Source organism: Tamandua tetradactyla, chromosome 7, assembly GCF_023851605.1.
Source record: "Tamandua tetradactyla isolate mTamTet1 chromosome 7, mTamTet1.pri, whole genome shotgun sequence".
NCBI lineage: Eukaryota > Metazoa > Chordata > Mammalia > Pilosa > Myrmecophagidae > Tamandua > Tamandua tetradactyla.
The window spans coordinates 82,149,032-82,164,216 of NC_135333.1; the positions used below are offsets into that span (position 1 = coordinate 82,149,032).

General features: G+C 37.2%; 1 protein-coding gene and 1 long non-coding RNA gene across 4 annotated transcripts in view; one reads left to right on the plus strand and one right to left on the minus strand.

Annotated features, from left to right (window-relative positions):
- Positions 1 to 15,185, plus strand: part of AEBP2 (AE binding protein 2) — a 189,398-nt gene that overhangs the window by 118,195 nt on the left and 56,018 nt on the right. The gene's annotated exons all lie outside the window — the stretch shown is intronic.
- LOC143691571 (uncharacterized) overlaps positions 1 to 15,185 on the minus strand; it is a 173,951-nt gene that overhangs the window by 76,540 nt on the left and 82,226 nt on the right. The window lies entirely within an intron of this gene.

Consider the following 15,185-nt stretch of genomic DNA (forward strand, 5'->3'; position numbering starts at 1 on the left):
ATGGGTAATTGGAGCTGATGGGATACAGACTGTGCAACAGGACTAGATACAAAAACTAAAAAATGGACAGCGCAATAATACCTAATTGTAAAGTAATCATGTTAAAACACTGAATGAAGCTGCATCTGAGCTATAGGTTTTTGTTTTGTTTTGTTTTGTTTTGTTCTTACTATTATTTTATTTTTTTCTCTATATTAACATTCTATATCTTTTTCTGTTGTGTTGCTAGTTCTTCTAAACTGATGCAAATGTACTAAGAAACAATGATCATGCATCTATATGATGATGTTAAGAATTACTGATTGCATATGTAGAATGGTACGATTTCTAAATGTTGGGTTAATTTCTTTTTTTCCGTTAATTAATAAAAATAATAATAATAATAATAATATGGGATAGGGAAATGAAACTAATTGATGTTCTGGAACAGCTAGCCCCTTTGCATTCAGGACTTATCTGGTCCAGGAACCCATCTGGAGATTGTAGGTTTTGGAAAGTCACCCTAGTACATGGAACATTTGTAGAATCTTATCTGTTGACATTTTAATTGCCACTCAGAACCATGAGTTTGGCTATATGTAGGCCAGGCCGCAGCACGCAGATTTATGAGTCAAGTAGTAAGGAGTTTGGATTTCATTATTAGTGCACTGGGAAGTCTTTGAAGGATTCTTAGCAGTGGAATGGCACAATTAACCCTCTGGCTTCTGTGTGAGGTGTACATTGGAGTAAGGGGCTTGAGTCAGTGCAAAAATGGAAGATGGTCATTTAGGATGCTACTTAGAAAGGTGATCATATTCATGTTTGGGATCTACTTCATGAATAATTCATTTGAAGGTCATATTCTATATTTACCCATTTTTAAGTGATTCATTGGGTTATGCACAAAATTTGTAAGACATAGCAGTGAATATCAGAAAGATCTTTCCCAACCACCTTAAAGTAGGCCAGCTCCCCAGTTACTTTTTCTTATACCATTGTGCTTATGGATTGAATCAAGACCCCTACAAAGACATGGTCAGGTCCTAACCCCTGCTTTTATGGGCATGAACTCATTTGTAAATGACATTTCAAGTCCTAAGCCCCTGTCCTGTAGATAAAGACTCATTAGTAAATAGGATCTTTCAGGATCCTATTTTGATGAAACCAAATTGAATTAGGATGGGCCTTAATCCAGTATGACTGGAGTACTTATAAGCAAAGGATAATTGGGCACAAAGACTGTGATACTTTGAAGCTAAATGGACCCCAGAAAATCATTTTCTTAAAGCTAAAGCATTCTTATAGGTGTAAATCTGTCATAAGTAGAATCTTTTGTGAATAGGATTTTTAAAAAATATCTTTATTGAGAAATATCCACACACGTAGAGTCCAACCATACTATATAATCAATTGCTCATAATATCATCACAGTTACGTATGCTTCACCATGATCATTTTTAGAACATTTAATTCACTCCAAAAAAAAAAAAAAAAGAACTGATACATCCCGTACCCCTTACTCTTCCCTTTCATTGACCCACAGTGTTTCAGTCTACCCAATTTTTACCCTTTCTCTCCCCCAATTATTTATTTTTTATCTTATTTTTTTAAACTCATCTGTCCATACCTTGGGTAAAAGGAGTATCAGACACAAGGTTTTCATAATCACAGTCACATTGTAAAAGCTATATAGTTAAACAGTCTTCTCCAAGAATCAAGGCTTTTGGAACACAGTTCAACAGTTTCAGGTACTTCCCTCTAGCCACTCCAGTACACCATAAACTAAAAAGGAATATCTTCATAATATGAAAGAATAACCTCCAGGATAACCTCCTGACTGTTTGAAATCTGTCAGCCACTGAGACTTTATTTCTGTCTTCCCCCTTTTGGTCCAGAAGACTTTTCATTCTGATGATGCCAGGTCCAGGCTCATCCCTGGGAATCAGGTCCCACATTGCTAGGGAGATTTACACCCTTGGGAGTCATGTCCCATGTAGGGGAGAGGACAATGAGTTCAGTTGCCAAATTTAGTCCTCTTATTTTTAATAACAGATTTAAGTAGGCATATTGTATTCATTCATTCAGTATTGAGCATCTGCAAAGTTTCAGGGCACTGCTCTAGGTGCTCGGGATTCAACAGTGAACAAAACAAATTCTTGCTCTCATGGGATTTAAAAGTATCTGGACAGGAGATGACAGGCAATATGTATGTGAGTAAAATATACAGTGACTATGTGGTGTAAATGCCCTTAAGAAAAATAAAATGGAGAAGGGGATAGGAAGTGAATTTGTGATGCATTTTAAGCAGGGTCGTTGGCAAGGCCTTATTGTTAAAGTGACATGAGCAAAAACTTCAAATTGCTAAGTAAGCAAGCTATTCAGTTATCTGATGGAAGAGATTTCTGGTAGAACAACAAATATAAATGCATCTGAGTCAGGAACACTCATTCAAATATGTATTAGGTTTTTCAACTATCCCAAGCATGATTCCAGTTGATGGAGGCGCTATTTGAACAAAATAGATTTGAGAAATAATCCCAGCTTCTTGGATTATGTGTTGCTATAGGACTGGGGTTGATGAAAGTCTTTGAAGTGACGTGGAGCCATTGGAGGGTTCTGAGCAGAGGAAAATTGTGATCTGAATTGTTTTCAGAGAATCACTCAGGCTGCTTTTGAAGCCTTGACTGTGAGGGAGGAGCAAAGACAGAAACTGAATAGCAGTTAAAAGGCAACTTAAATAATCAGTGGCTTCAACCAGTGTAAAGAGTGGGTGGAATTTGAGTGTACATTGAAGGTAGGATTGCTGTTAGTTTGGATTTGCTTATGAGAGAAAGAGGAGTCAGTGATGACTAGGGTTATTTACTAGTAGAATGGAACTGCCATTAAATAGTCACTAGAAGGACCGCATGTGGAGCAGATTTGTTGGAGGGGTGAATTTTTTTTCTAATTTCTTTATTAATTTAAAAACAAAAAAAAAATTACAGGAAAGAAACAAACATTTCCAACATGTGATCATTCCATTCTACATATACAATCAGTAATTCACAATATCATCACATAGCTGCAGATTCATCATCATGATCATTTCTTAGAACATTTGCATCAATTAGAAAAAGAAACAAAAAGACAACAGAAAAATAAAACGAAAACAGAAAACTATAAACACCATACTCCTTACTCCTCCCTTTCATTGATCACTAGCATTTCAAACTAAATTTATTTTAACATTTATTCCCCCTATTATTTATTTTTATTCCATATGTTCTACTCATCTGTTGACAAGGTAGATAAAAGTAGCATAAGACACAAGGTTTTCACAATCACACAGTCACACTGTGAAAGCTACACCATTATACAATCATCCTCAAGAAACATGGCTACTGGAACACAGCTCCACATTTTCAGGCAGTTCCCTCTAGCCTCTCCATTACATCTTGGATAACAAGGTGATAACTACTTAATGTGTAAGAATAACCTCCAGGATAACCTCTCGACTCTGTTTGGAATCTCTCAGCCGTTGACACTTTGTCTCATTTCACTCTTCCCCCTTTTGGTCGAGAAGGTTTTCTCAATCCCTTGATGCTGGGTCTCAGCTCATTCTAGGGTTTTTCTCAGTTCTTTGATGCTAAGTCTTAGCTCATTCTAGGATTTCTGTCCCACATTGGCATCTAGGTCCACACCCCTGGGAGTCATGTCCACTTAGACAGGGGGAGGGTGGTGAGTTTGTTTGTTGTATTGGCTGGAGAGAGAGGCCACATTTGAGCAACAGAAGAGGTTCTCCTGGGGGTGACTCCCAGGCCTAATTTTAAGTAGGCTTGACTTATCCTTTGTGGGGTTAAGCCTCACACGAACAAACCCCAAGACTGGGGGCTCAGCCTATAGCTTTGGTTGTCCACACTGCTTTGAGAATATCAAGAATTCAACTTGGGGAGGTTGAATTTTCCCCTGCTCTCACCATTCCCCAAAGTGGACCCTGCAAATACTTTTCTGCTCGCTGATCAAATCATCCTGGGATTCACCAGGGCATCACTCTGTATAAACCAACAAAATCTCATGTCTTACCCAAGGCTCCATGCACTCACGCTGCTCAACCAAGCTATCTACACAAGTTACACTAGGAAATGCACTAGTCAAAATATAAATTTTGTACCAAATAAACATTTTTTGCTCCAGTCTCACACATAAGTTGAAATTCTAAAATATTAATTACCATCTATTTTCAGCACCCCGCAGCAATGACATTCCTCCGTTCCTCTCCATGCAAAAACATTTTTAAAATCTGCACATTTAGTTGCTGTCATCATACACTCCAGGCACTCCCAGATCACACCATCTCAATCTTTGTCATCTATCCTTCTTTCTGATTTCATTTGTGCCCCCAGCCCTCCTCCCTCTATCATTCTCACATTCAGCTTTATTCAGTGTTTTAACATAATTGTATTACAGTTAGGTAGTATTGTGCTGTTCATTTCTGAGTTTTTACATTCAGTCTTGTTGCGCAACCTGTATCCCTTCAGCTCCAATTACCCAATATCTTACCCTATTTCTGTCTCCTGATGGTCTCTGTGACCAACAAAATTCTCCAAGTTTATTCACTAATGTCAGTTCATATCAGTGAGACAGTACAGTATTTGTCCTTTTGTTTCTGGCTAATCTGACTCAGTATCATATCATTAAGGTCCATCCATATTGTTACATACTTTATAACTGTATTCTGTCTTACAGCTGCATAATATTCCATTGTATGTATATACCACAGTTTGTTTAGCCACCCATCTGTTGATGGACATTTTGGCTGTTTCCATCTCTTGGTAATTGTAAATAATGCTGCTATAAACATTGGTGTGCAAATGTCCGTTTGTGTCCTTGCCCTCATGTCCTTTGAGTAGACACAGCATATAGATGGGTCCCGTTCCCTAATCCATTCTGCCAGTCCTTGTCCCCTGATTGGGAAGCTTAATCCATCAACATCAATGTTCTTACAGCCCGGGCTTTTTGCCTTTTGGCTTTTATATGTCCTTCTAATTTTCCTTCTTTTTACCTTTACTCATGGTCTTCCTTTCTACACTCTTCTCCACACCTCTCTCTTCTGCCTTTGTATCTGTCTCTAGTGCTCCCTTTAGTATTTCTTGCAGAGCTGGTCTCTTAGTCACAAATTCTCTCAATGATTTTTTGTCTGAAAATTGTTTTAATTTCTCCCTCATTTTTGAAGGACAATTTTGCTGGATATAGAATTCTCGGTTGGCCGTTTTTCTCTTTTAATAATTTAAATATATCGTCCCACTGTCTTCTTGTCTCCATGGTTTCTGTTGAGAAATCTACACATAGTCTTATTGGGCTACCCTTGTATGTCATGGTTTGCTTTTCTCTTGCTGCTTTCAAGACTCTCTCTTTCTCTTTGACTTCTGACATTCTGGTTAGTAAATGCCTTGGAATACATCTATTTGGATCTATTCTCTTTGGGGTACGCTGCACTTCTTGGATCTGATTTAAGTCTTTCATAAGATTTGGGAAATTTTCAATGATAATTTCCTCCATTAGTTTTTCTCCTCCTTTTCCCTTCTCTTCTTCTGCTGGGTCACCCACAACACATATATTCATGCGCTTCATATTGTCCTCCAATTCCCTGAGTCCCTGCTCATATTTTTACATTTTTTCCCCTATATTTTCTTTTTCTTGCCAGGTTTCAGATGTTCTATCCTCCAGTTCAGAAATCCTATGTTCTGTCTCTCGAAATCTACCATTGTAGTTTTCCATTGTTTTTTTCATCTCTTCTACCGTGCCTTTCATTCCCATAAGTTTTGTGATTTGTTTTTTCAGACTTTCAATTTCTTCTTTTTGTTATTCCTTGCCTTCTTTATATCCTCCCTCAATTCTTTGATTTGGTTTTTGATGAGGTTTTCCATGTCTGTTTGTATATTCTGAATTAAATGTTTCAGCTCCTGTATGTCATTTGAATTGTTGGTTTGTTCCTTTGACTGGGCCATATCTTCAATTTTCCTAGTGTGATTTGTTATTTTTTGCTGGTGTCCAGGCATTTAATTACCTTAATTGGTTTATTCTGGAGATTGCTTTAACTTTTTTTATATAAGCATTACATTATTTCCCTAAACAGTTAACCTCAAAACTCTACTTCCCATCAAAGAAGATACTAGACTAAAACCTAGGTTTGCACCTCAGTTTTGCAATAGACATGATAAGAAAGTTGAGAAAAGATACTGAAGCATCTTGTTTCTTCTTCAAAGTGCTTTACATTATAACTCTAGTTTTAGGATGAATAAAACATTTCAAGGAAATCAAATTGAAATAGTTTCTTAAAGTCATACTCTATGCATCTATGTGATGATATTAAGAATTACTGATTGTATATGTAGAATGGAATGATTTCTAAATGTTGTTAATTTTTTTAATTAATAAAAAAAATGCCTCCTTTTGACCAGTTACTATTGAAATTTTTAAAAAGCAAAATGAAAGATGTCATAATCTTATCTCTAGATTAAGGTAACATTAAGTGGGTTTTTAGGTATGAAGATATGAACATTTGATTTAATTTTACAGCATGAATCATCAATTCATCATGTTATTATAGAGGTTTGGTGGTGATGCCTACAGTTTCTTTAGTTGTAATTGCATTGAAATAGTCAAGGTCAAAAACAAGATGCTAAAAGTTCACATCCATATTTTTGGCTATTTTACAATATTTTATCTGAACATTATTTGTCGAAAACAACTTTATTAAGAATAGAGTATGCTTTCACTTCTTTTACCTAGGGTTTTCTTACTGGATGAATTTGTTGTCTCTCTGTTCTTTGACATTCCGTTCAGCTTTATCTGGACCTCTAGCTTAAGTTTTGCTTAACAGAGGAGAATTTTTCAGTTCTTGTTTCTTGCCCTGCTTGTATGGTGCCTTCCCCGCCCCCCACCCCCCCAGGAGGGTCTACATAGGCATTATAGACCCCAGCTGGATTTTCCCAGACCAAACTGGCCTCCTATGAGGAAGAAAGAGTCACCTGTGTCGGTTTTCCCTGAGGGTGAGACCCAGCAGGTTGACAAACTTTCCTGTGAAGTCTCTGGGCTCCATTTTTCTTATCCTGCCCAGTATGTGGTGCTTGTCTGTCTGCAGGTCCCACCAGCATAAGATGATACGGTACCTTTAACTTTGGCTGGGGGTGTGGTAGAGACAGAGGAGAGGTTGTAGGCTGGTTTTAATGGCTTCAAATTACCAAGCCCTGGTGTCTGAATTCCTTGAGAGAGGGATTCCACCTAAGTTGGGCTTCACCCCTCCTCTGGGGAAGGCACAGTTTCCAGACAAGCCCTCAGAACGAGTTTGTTTCTGCCTATGCCTGAGGCAGTTGCAGCCCAAGGAGCCCTGCCGCTGCATCCAAAGGCAGTCAAGTCTTTGTGGAAACACAGCCACAAAAACCTGTTTTCCTTCTCTTTTTTTCCTTTTTCCGTCAGCCCTGCCTCCTTGGCGCCGGGGCAAAAATGAGCGACCTCCGCTTTGACCAGGTTCACCTGAGCTGGGCACCTATTTTAAGTAGTCAGAATTTGTTAATTAATTCCACAATTGGCAGTTGGTTGGCTCAGCCCCTGCTCCTGGTAAAGTCTCTTTCCCCTCTGGGAAGCAGCTGTGGGGGAGGGGCGCCGGCTGCCACGGCTTGGGGAACTCACGGTTCTGGGGTGGCTCGCAGCCGGTCCAGCTGCTCCAGACTGGGGTACACTATGTGTCCGGTCACTGACGTGGCCCCAGGAGCTGTTCTGTATTGTTTCTGGTTATTTACTAGTTGTTCTGGAGGATGAACTAAAATGTGCGCATTGCTAAGCTGCCATCTTGGCCCGGAACTGGAGGGGTGAATTTTGGAAGTAACTTCTGACCTTTTTTAGACATACAAGTGAGGATTTTGTGAGCCAGAGGAATTTGTAGTGTAAATGATTTAAAATAAAAGACTGAGAATGCAATTTGTATATTTTATTTGAAATCTAAGTTGAGTTATTACATATTCATAAAGATGAATCTATCATTTCATGTACAATGAAGAGTTTATAAACTCCTTGTGCAGCTGACCTTGAGGCTGCAGAAGCAGTCCTTTTAAATATTTAAATTATAACTTATTTTAAGTGAATGTTGGGAGATCCTGGTCTGTTTTGAACAAGCAGCAGACAGCAGGAAATCAACCTAAGACCTAGTAGAAATAGATTCTTGATAGGTTTAACAGCTGCCAAATTGACGTAAAGAATGATCCATGGTTTAAGTTGCTTGTGATGAAAAATTTAATAGCAGAAAAATTTAAGAACAGAAATGTTAGCTTTTAGTTCCTGTGTACAAAACAGCAATTTAAGCTAGTCATTTAAAATTCTTCCTAGAATAATGTGGAATACTCTTTAACATTCATTATCACTTGGAGTAATAGGACCAGTGACGTTTTTCAAACACCAAGCACCAGATTCCATTCTGAATGCCTTAGATATATTAATTCATTTAATCCTCATGATAATCCTGTAAGACTGCTTTTTATAAAGACTACTATTCTCCCCATTATACAGTGGAGAAAGCAGGCACAGAGAGGCTAAGTAATATTCCCATATAGATCGTAAGTATTTGGAAGAATCTCCTAGAAAATTTATGAATGATACCAGAGTGGAAGTAACTTTTTTAATAAAATATTTTTACTGTAAAAAACAAGCAAACATACAAAAATTCTTGACATACAAGCATCCTTGACATGGTTATAATCAATGGCTCACAGTATCATCACAGTTTTGTATTCATCACCATGACCATTTTTTTGAACATTTGCATCTCTCCAGCAAAAGAAATAGAAAAGAAAAAAGAAACTCACACATGCCATACCCCTTACCCCTCCCTCTGATTCACCAGTAGTATTGCAATCTACCCCAATTTTTTTTATTGAGATATCTTCACATGTGAAGATATCTCAATACAGTCTATCCAAAGTGTACAATCAGTGACTCACAATAACATCACACCATTGTGTATTCATCACCATGATCATTTGTAGAACATTTGCATTACTCCAGAAAAAGAAATAAAAAAGCAAAAGAAAAAACCCATACACCCCATACCCCTTACCGCTCCCTCTCATTCACCACTAGTATTGCAATCTACCTCAATTTTTTTTTGCCCGTTTTCCCCTCTCCATTATTTATATTTTGTCCCTTTTTTTTTTTTACTTATCTGTTCATATCTTGGATAAAATGAGTGTGAGACACAAGATTTTCAGCATCACATGGTCATATTATTGAGTTCACAATCTCATGGTCATGTTATAAAGCTATATAGTTATATAATCATCTTCAAGAATCAAAATTATTGGGATACAGATCAACAGTATCAGGTACTTCCCTTTAGCCACTCCAATATACCAAAAAAATGAAAAAGGATATCTATATAATGCATAAGAATAATCTCCAGGATAACCTCTTGACTCTATTTGAAATCACTCAGCTGCTGAAATTTTATTTTGTTTCATTTCTCTTCCCCCTTCAATCCCTTGATGCCAGGTCCCAGCTCATCCCCAGGTGTCAGATCCCACGTTGCCCAGGAGCTTTACACCCCTGGGAGTCATGTCCCACCAAGGGGAGAGGGCAGTAAGTTCATCTGCCAAGTTGTCTTAGAGAGCCCATATCTGAACAACAAAAGATGTTCTCTGGGGGTGACTCTTAGGCACAATTATAAGTAGGCTTAGCTTCTCCTTTGCAGGAATAAGTTTCATGGGGACACCCCAAGATTGAGGGGTCAGCCTATTACATTTGTTGTTCCCCTGCTTGCGAAAATGTCAGAAATTCCCCGGATGGAGAAGTTTAATATTTCTTCCTTTTACTTCTAATCCCTCCAGGGGGCTTTGCAAATACTTTTTTATTCTCTGCCAAAATTATACTCTGGGCTGTATTGGAGCATCACACTGACCTGTATAAACCAACAAGATCTCATGCCCTATTCAAGATTCCGTGTAATTATAATGTTTGAATAAACTGACCTTACAAATTGAATTAGATAGTGTGCTACCAAAAATAGAAATTCTGTACAAAATAAACACCTCTTCCTTTGATCTCACACAGAAGTTGAAGTTTTAAAATATAGATCATATCATCTTTACCTGTATTCTGATTTACCTTAGTTCTATCCAGATCATCTTCATTCATATCTCTAGTTGAAGTCTGTTAACTTTTTCAAGGTTTTTAACATTTGCTGTATGGGGTAACGACTTTTATAGCTTCAGGGTTTTACCTCTGAGTCTCAGGTGTCACACAAATACACAGAGTTCTAGGGAATCACCAGGTAATATACAAACAGCTTAGCATCTCAGAATTTAGAAATAATAGTTACAACTCCAGAATAGATGTGACTGATGTAAGAGTTTACAATCTAAGAACATTTACAGTAAGCCTTCACCTGAAACCTATGCTCTCGATTTCAACTCTCCAAGTTTGTATGTTATGATTAGTCCATATGAGTGATGCATGATAATATTTATCTTTGTTTCTGACATTTCATTCAGCATACTGTCCTCAAAATTCATTCACCTAATTGCATGCCTCACAACTTCATTCCTTCCTGCAGATACTCAGTAGTCTCTTGTATGTATGAGAGGAAATAACTTTTGAACTTGATGCAGAAGGGCAGGGTCAGCTTTACCAAAGGAGATACTATGTGCAGAAAACTGGAAGACATAAGTTTAGTACAATTCTGTAAATATTTAGTACAAAGCACTTGATTGATACGTGGAAAATTACTAAGATGTTCATACTTTCCATATGTTTTCTGGGAGGTGATAAGTTTGATTATAGTTACGCTGACATAGTTTCTGTATGGTGTGAAGTGCCATGTTGGAGCTATGTCTGGAAGAATGTGGAGGCACAAGAGGGCACTTAGTTCAGCCCTGGAGTATCAGCAGAGAGAACTCATGGATATCTTTTAAAGAATGCTTAGGAGTTAGTGATGAGAAATGAAGAGGAAGATGGGGTAGTTTAAGGCAGAGGGATCTCCATGTGTCTTGATGTGGAATGGCTTGGTGTGTAGGTAAAATAGAAGGCAAGAAGGGTGGAAGGGCCAGCTCTGAGGGCCTTACTTTCCATGTTTCAGAGCTTTGACTTTTTAAGATTGATAGGGAACCATTTAAACTCTTGATAGGGGACTGAAGGTCACATTTGTTTTGATCACTGGGCCTAGCAGAGTGGTTGGTGTTGGAATCCCCATGCTCTCTAATCAGAGGAAAAAGTGGAAATAAAAGTTAGATATTTAAAAAGCATTTACGATATGCTGAAGAGTAATTTTACAAGTATTAGAATTAATGGGGAAATTAATATACGTACTTATAGTTCTTAAGAATCAAACATGTCATCTGTTAAATAAATTCAGATTTGCTTTGGCATGAGGTAAGTGGATAGATTAAGTGACTTTTCTAGCTCTGCGTTGATCTGCTTGTACTGCTACATCTTTTCTTTTAATATGGGTTGTAAATATGCTAGAGTAATGTATAGTATCATAAAGTGCCATTTTGTCTTTGTGAGAAGTAAAACTTCAAAAACCTAAATAAAGTATTTAAAAATAGTCTTGTCTTTATGTCATATCAAACTAGCAAATAAGTGCTGCGTAGATGTAATTACAAATAGGAAAAAATAGTTCTCATTAACATGAAACTGTGAGCTAAAAATAATTGGTTTTTGCTGCCAACGTTATAGTTTATTTTGTGACATTATATAAGATTACTTAACAGCTTATCAACATAGGGAATATTTCTTGAAATAGAGAATATTTTGTATATAGAGTTTAATATTTATAGTTTATAAGGAAATTTGAACATAAGACAGGTTTATTCAAAGTATATTTAGCAAATATCACATAATTGAAATTTTATCTTCTTTGCCAGGAAAATAAAAAAGGAAAAACAGAAAACAAATGTGATTCATAGCATACAATGATTGTGTGTTTACTAGGCATTGCACAGTGGCTGGGAATATTGGCTAGTAGGACTGACTTAACTGCCCTATTGTAAAGATTGCCCTATTGTAAAGATTGGCAATGAGATACTTCCAGAAGCCAGTTTTTTATTGACTAGTTCATCCATCCCTAGGAGAGAATATTAAAAAACTGTTGGTTTGGTCTCTTTTTGTCTCCAACCTTGTTTTAAAAAGGTTGCATACTATAGCAAGATAATATTTTAAAAAAGTAAAAATAAGACATGAAAAATTTAAACTTAAAGTAGAGCTGGAATGAATGTCGCAAAAAATATGCTCTGAAATTTCATGCACTTATTCGAGGTTGGTCATAAACATGTAAGCTCTAAGCTAATTTTTGAGGCTACTGCAAAGATAAAGTTGCAGAATTCATGGTGTTTATAACCTGGTCATTAAGCATTTATAATTAGCTGGACAGTAGGCTAAGTGAATTTGTATGTCTTTTATGTTTAGTGCTTACAGTTAATGTATGAAATAGAGGTTTTGCTATCTTTTGTTTTATAAATGAGTTACTCAAGTAGCTCGTCCAAACCTGCACTGCCAGCAAGCTGGTGAGTCTGGGTTTTGAACCAGTTCTGCCTGATTCTGAACCCAGGGATCTTACTATTGTGTCTTTTTGAAATGCAGTGATTTATTTGAATGTATTTATAAGTATCTCTGAAAGAAAATAATCGGTGTCAAGGAAATCTTAAGCCAGTTTTGCTCATCTCTCTCCCTTCATGCTTCCAAGCTATTCGACTTGTGCAGCTCTTATTGCTTAGGGATTGAAATTACTTTTTATTTAAGAGAAACAGCACGATAAATTGCATAAAACTATTAGAAAGAAAGTGTTTTTCTATTTTGTTTCATCTATTATGGGGGGCTTTATTAGTAAAAATGAGAGTTAATGATATGCAAAGATCAGGGTTGTACTTGCAGACAGTATGTTGTATTTATCAGCTCACGTTGAGCTTTCTCAGGTAAAATTAAAGTACATTATTATTGCATATCTATTTTATGGTTTTCAAGTTTTATTTTTCCTCTTCACCATATTCAATCATATTGTATGTTTCTTAGGGAAAAGGGTGAATCAAATAAGGATCTGGAAAATTAATATGATAAATATTTATTGAATATCTACTCTAAGCAGTGTTTTGGGGGTACAGCAATGAATAGCTCAAAGGCCCTGTTCTCATGGAACTTACATTCTAGTGAGAGGGTAAGAACAAGACAGTAAGCCAATCAATAAACAAGCACACTGAGCCAGTGATAAGGCTGTGAAGAATAATAAAGCAGGATGAGGGGATAGAGAAAGGTAGGGTGCTATTTGAGTTAGCAGAATTAATAAAATTCTCTCTGAGGTGGAAATGTTTGAACTGAGAACTGAATACACGAGGGAGCTAGGCACATGGATATTTAGGAGAAGTGTGTTCCAGGCAGAGGGCACAAGTACAAAGGCCTTGAGCTGGGTGTATGCTTGTCTTGCTGCAGGAATAAAAAGTTGGTTAGTGTGATTGGAACACAGTGAATGAGGGAAGAGTTGGAGGTGCGTCATAAAGGGCGGGGGCTGGAAAACTTTATCTGTAATGGGCCAGTTTTTTTTTTTTTTTTCGGGGGTGGATAGCTATAAAATCTGTGTCATAACTACTCATCTCTGCTGTTTAGCAATAAAGACCTTATGTAGATGAATGAGTATGTGTGCTCCAATAAAACTTTGTTTACAAATCAAACAGTGGAGCAAATTTGGCCCATTGACCATGGTTGCTCATTGCTGAAGTATAGTCTCATAAGTCATTGGAAAACATTTTGGATTTTATTCTAAATGTTGGAGGCACATCAGGTTATTAGAAGGTGTGCAAAATGATAGGACTTACTTATAAAAGATTACAAGCTGTTTTGTGAGAAGCAGAATGTATTCTCCATACAAGAGTAAAAGCAGAGAGAGCTTTTGGGAATTTTCATAGGAAACTAGTAAGAAGTATCATCGTGGCTTGAAGGTAGTATCAGTGGAATAGAATATGAAAAGGTCATTAGATATAAGATATTAGAGAAGAAGTGCATGTATGGTATCTTCAAGGATGACTAATGCTTTATTTCAGCAACTGGTGAAAGGTGGAATATCTTAATAGTTTGGAGAAGATTGCACAAGGTACAAGTTTTGGTGGAAAAATCAAGAATTTGCTTAAGTTTGAGATGCTTTTTTGACATCTATATGCCAAAGGTGAGCAGGCATTTGGATTTATTCCAATTTCCTTTCAGAGAGAGAGGAGAAGGTATGAAAAATAATTATCTGGGAGAGTGGTAGAGTAGATGGAATAGGGAAATGTAATACAAACACTGGATAGCCAGCCCAGAAATAACATGTGAAGTTTGTCATCATAAATTTAAAATGAGTAGATAGTATTGTTGTGTACTCCCTGTACTCCACCCCCCCCCAGCCATGTTGAACTGTGTGGGTGCAAATGTGGAGTAGGTGGAGTGTTGGGTTTAATTAACTGGGATTTTACTAGATAGGTAGAAAGGAGGAGAGAGAGAGGTCCTAGGAAAATATAATGTAGTCTGTGGAATTCAATTTGAGTAGGGAAGGCAGGGAGATTATAAGAATGAGGGACAGTGAAAAATAAGGAAATTATAGGTATTGATAGGGTTAAAAAGTTGCTGGATTCATGGGTACTAGAGGAAGTGAAATGACAGGAGTTGGTTAGAATGGGTAACTTGGATTAAGATTTTGCGCATGATACAAAGCTCTGGCAGGTGACCGTGAGAGTGGGTTATTATAGTGGGATTGTGATTGTGATTATTAGATTTGAGGAAGTCGAGGAATTGAGAGGCCAGAGTGTAGCATTAATCCTCTTAATGTACATTTGGAGTCACTAAGAATAATCCTAAAAGTAGTAGTGGAGATCAGGATAGTAGGCCAAGTGTGACTTCCATGAATGTGAATGATGGGAGTGAGCAGAAGGATTGTTGTAGCTATTCTTATTCTAATCAGTTTTGTGACTTTAGGCCAAATCTACTTAACCAGATACCTGTTTCCTCCCGTGTATGATGGGTATATCCATGTCTCTTTGTCTCTGAAAACCTGGACTATAGTAGGTACTGGAGAAAGTGAGAAAGGGCTGGGAAAGGAAAAGAAATAGCAGAATGGAAATTTCCTTCTCATGCAGTGATTATCTTTAACCATTATTTACTTCTAGTATCACTTTAATGCATGCATTGATTCAGGGTGTTCTTCACTGACAGTCACA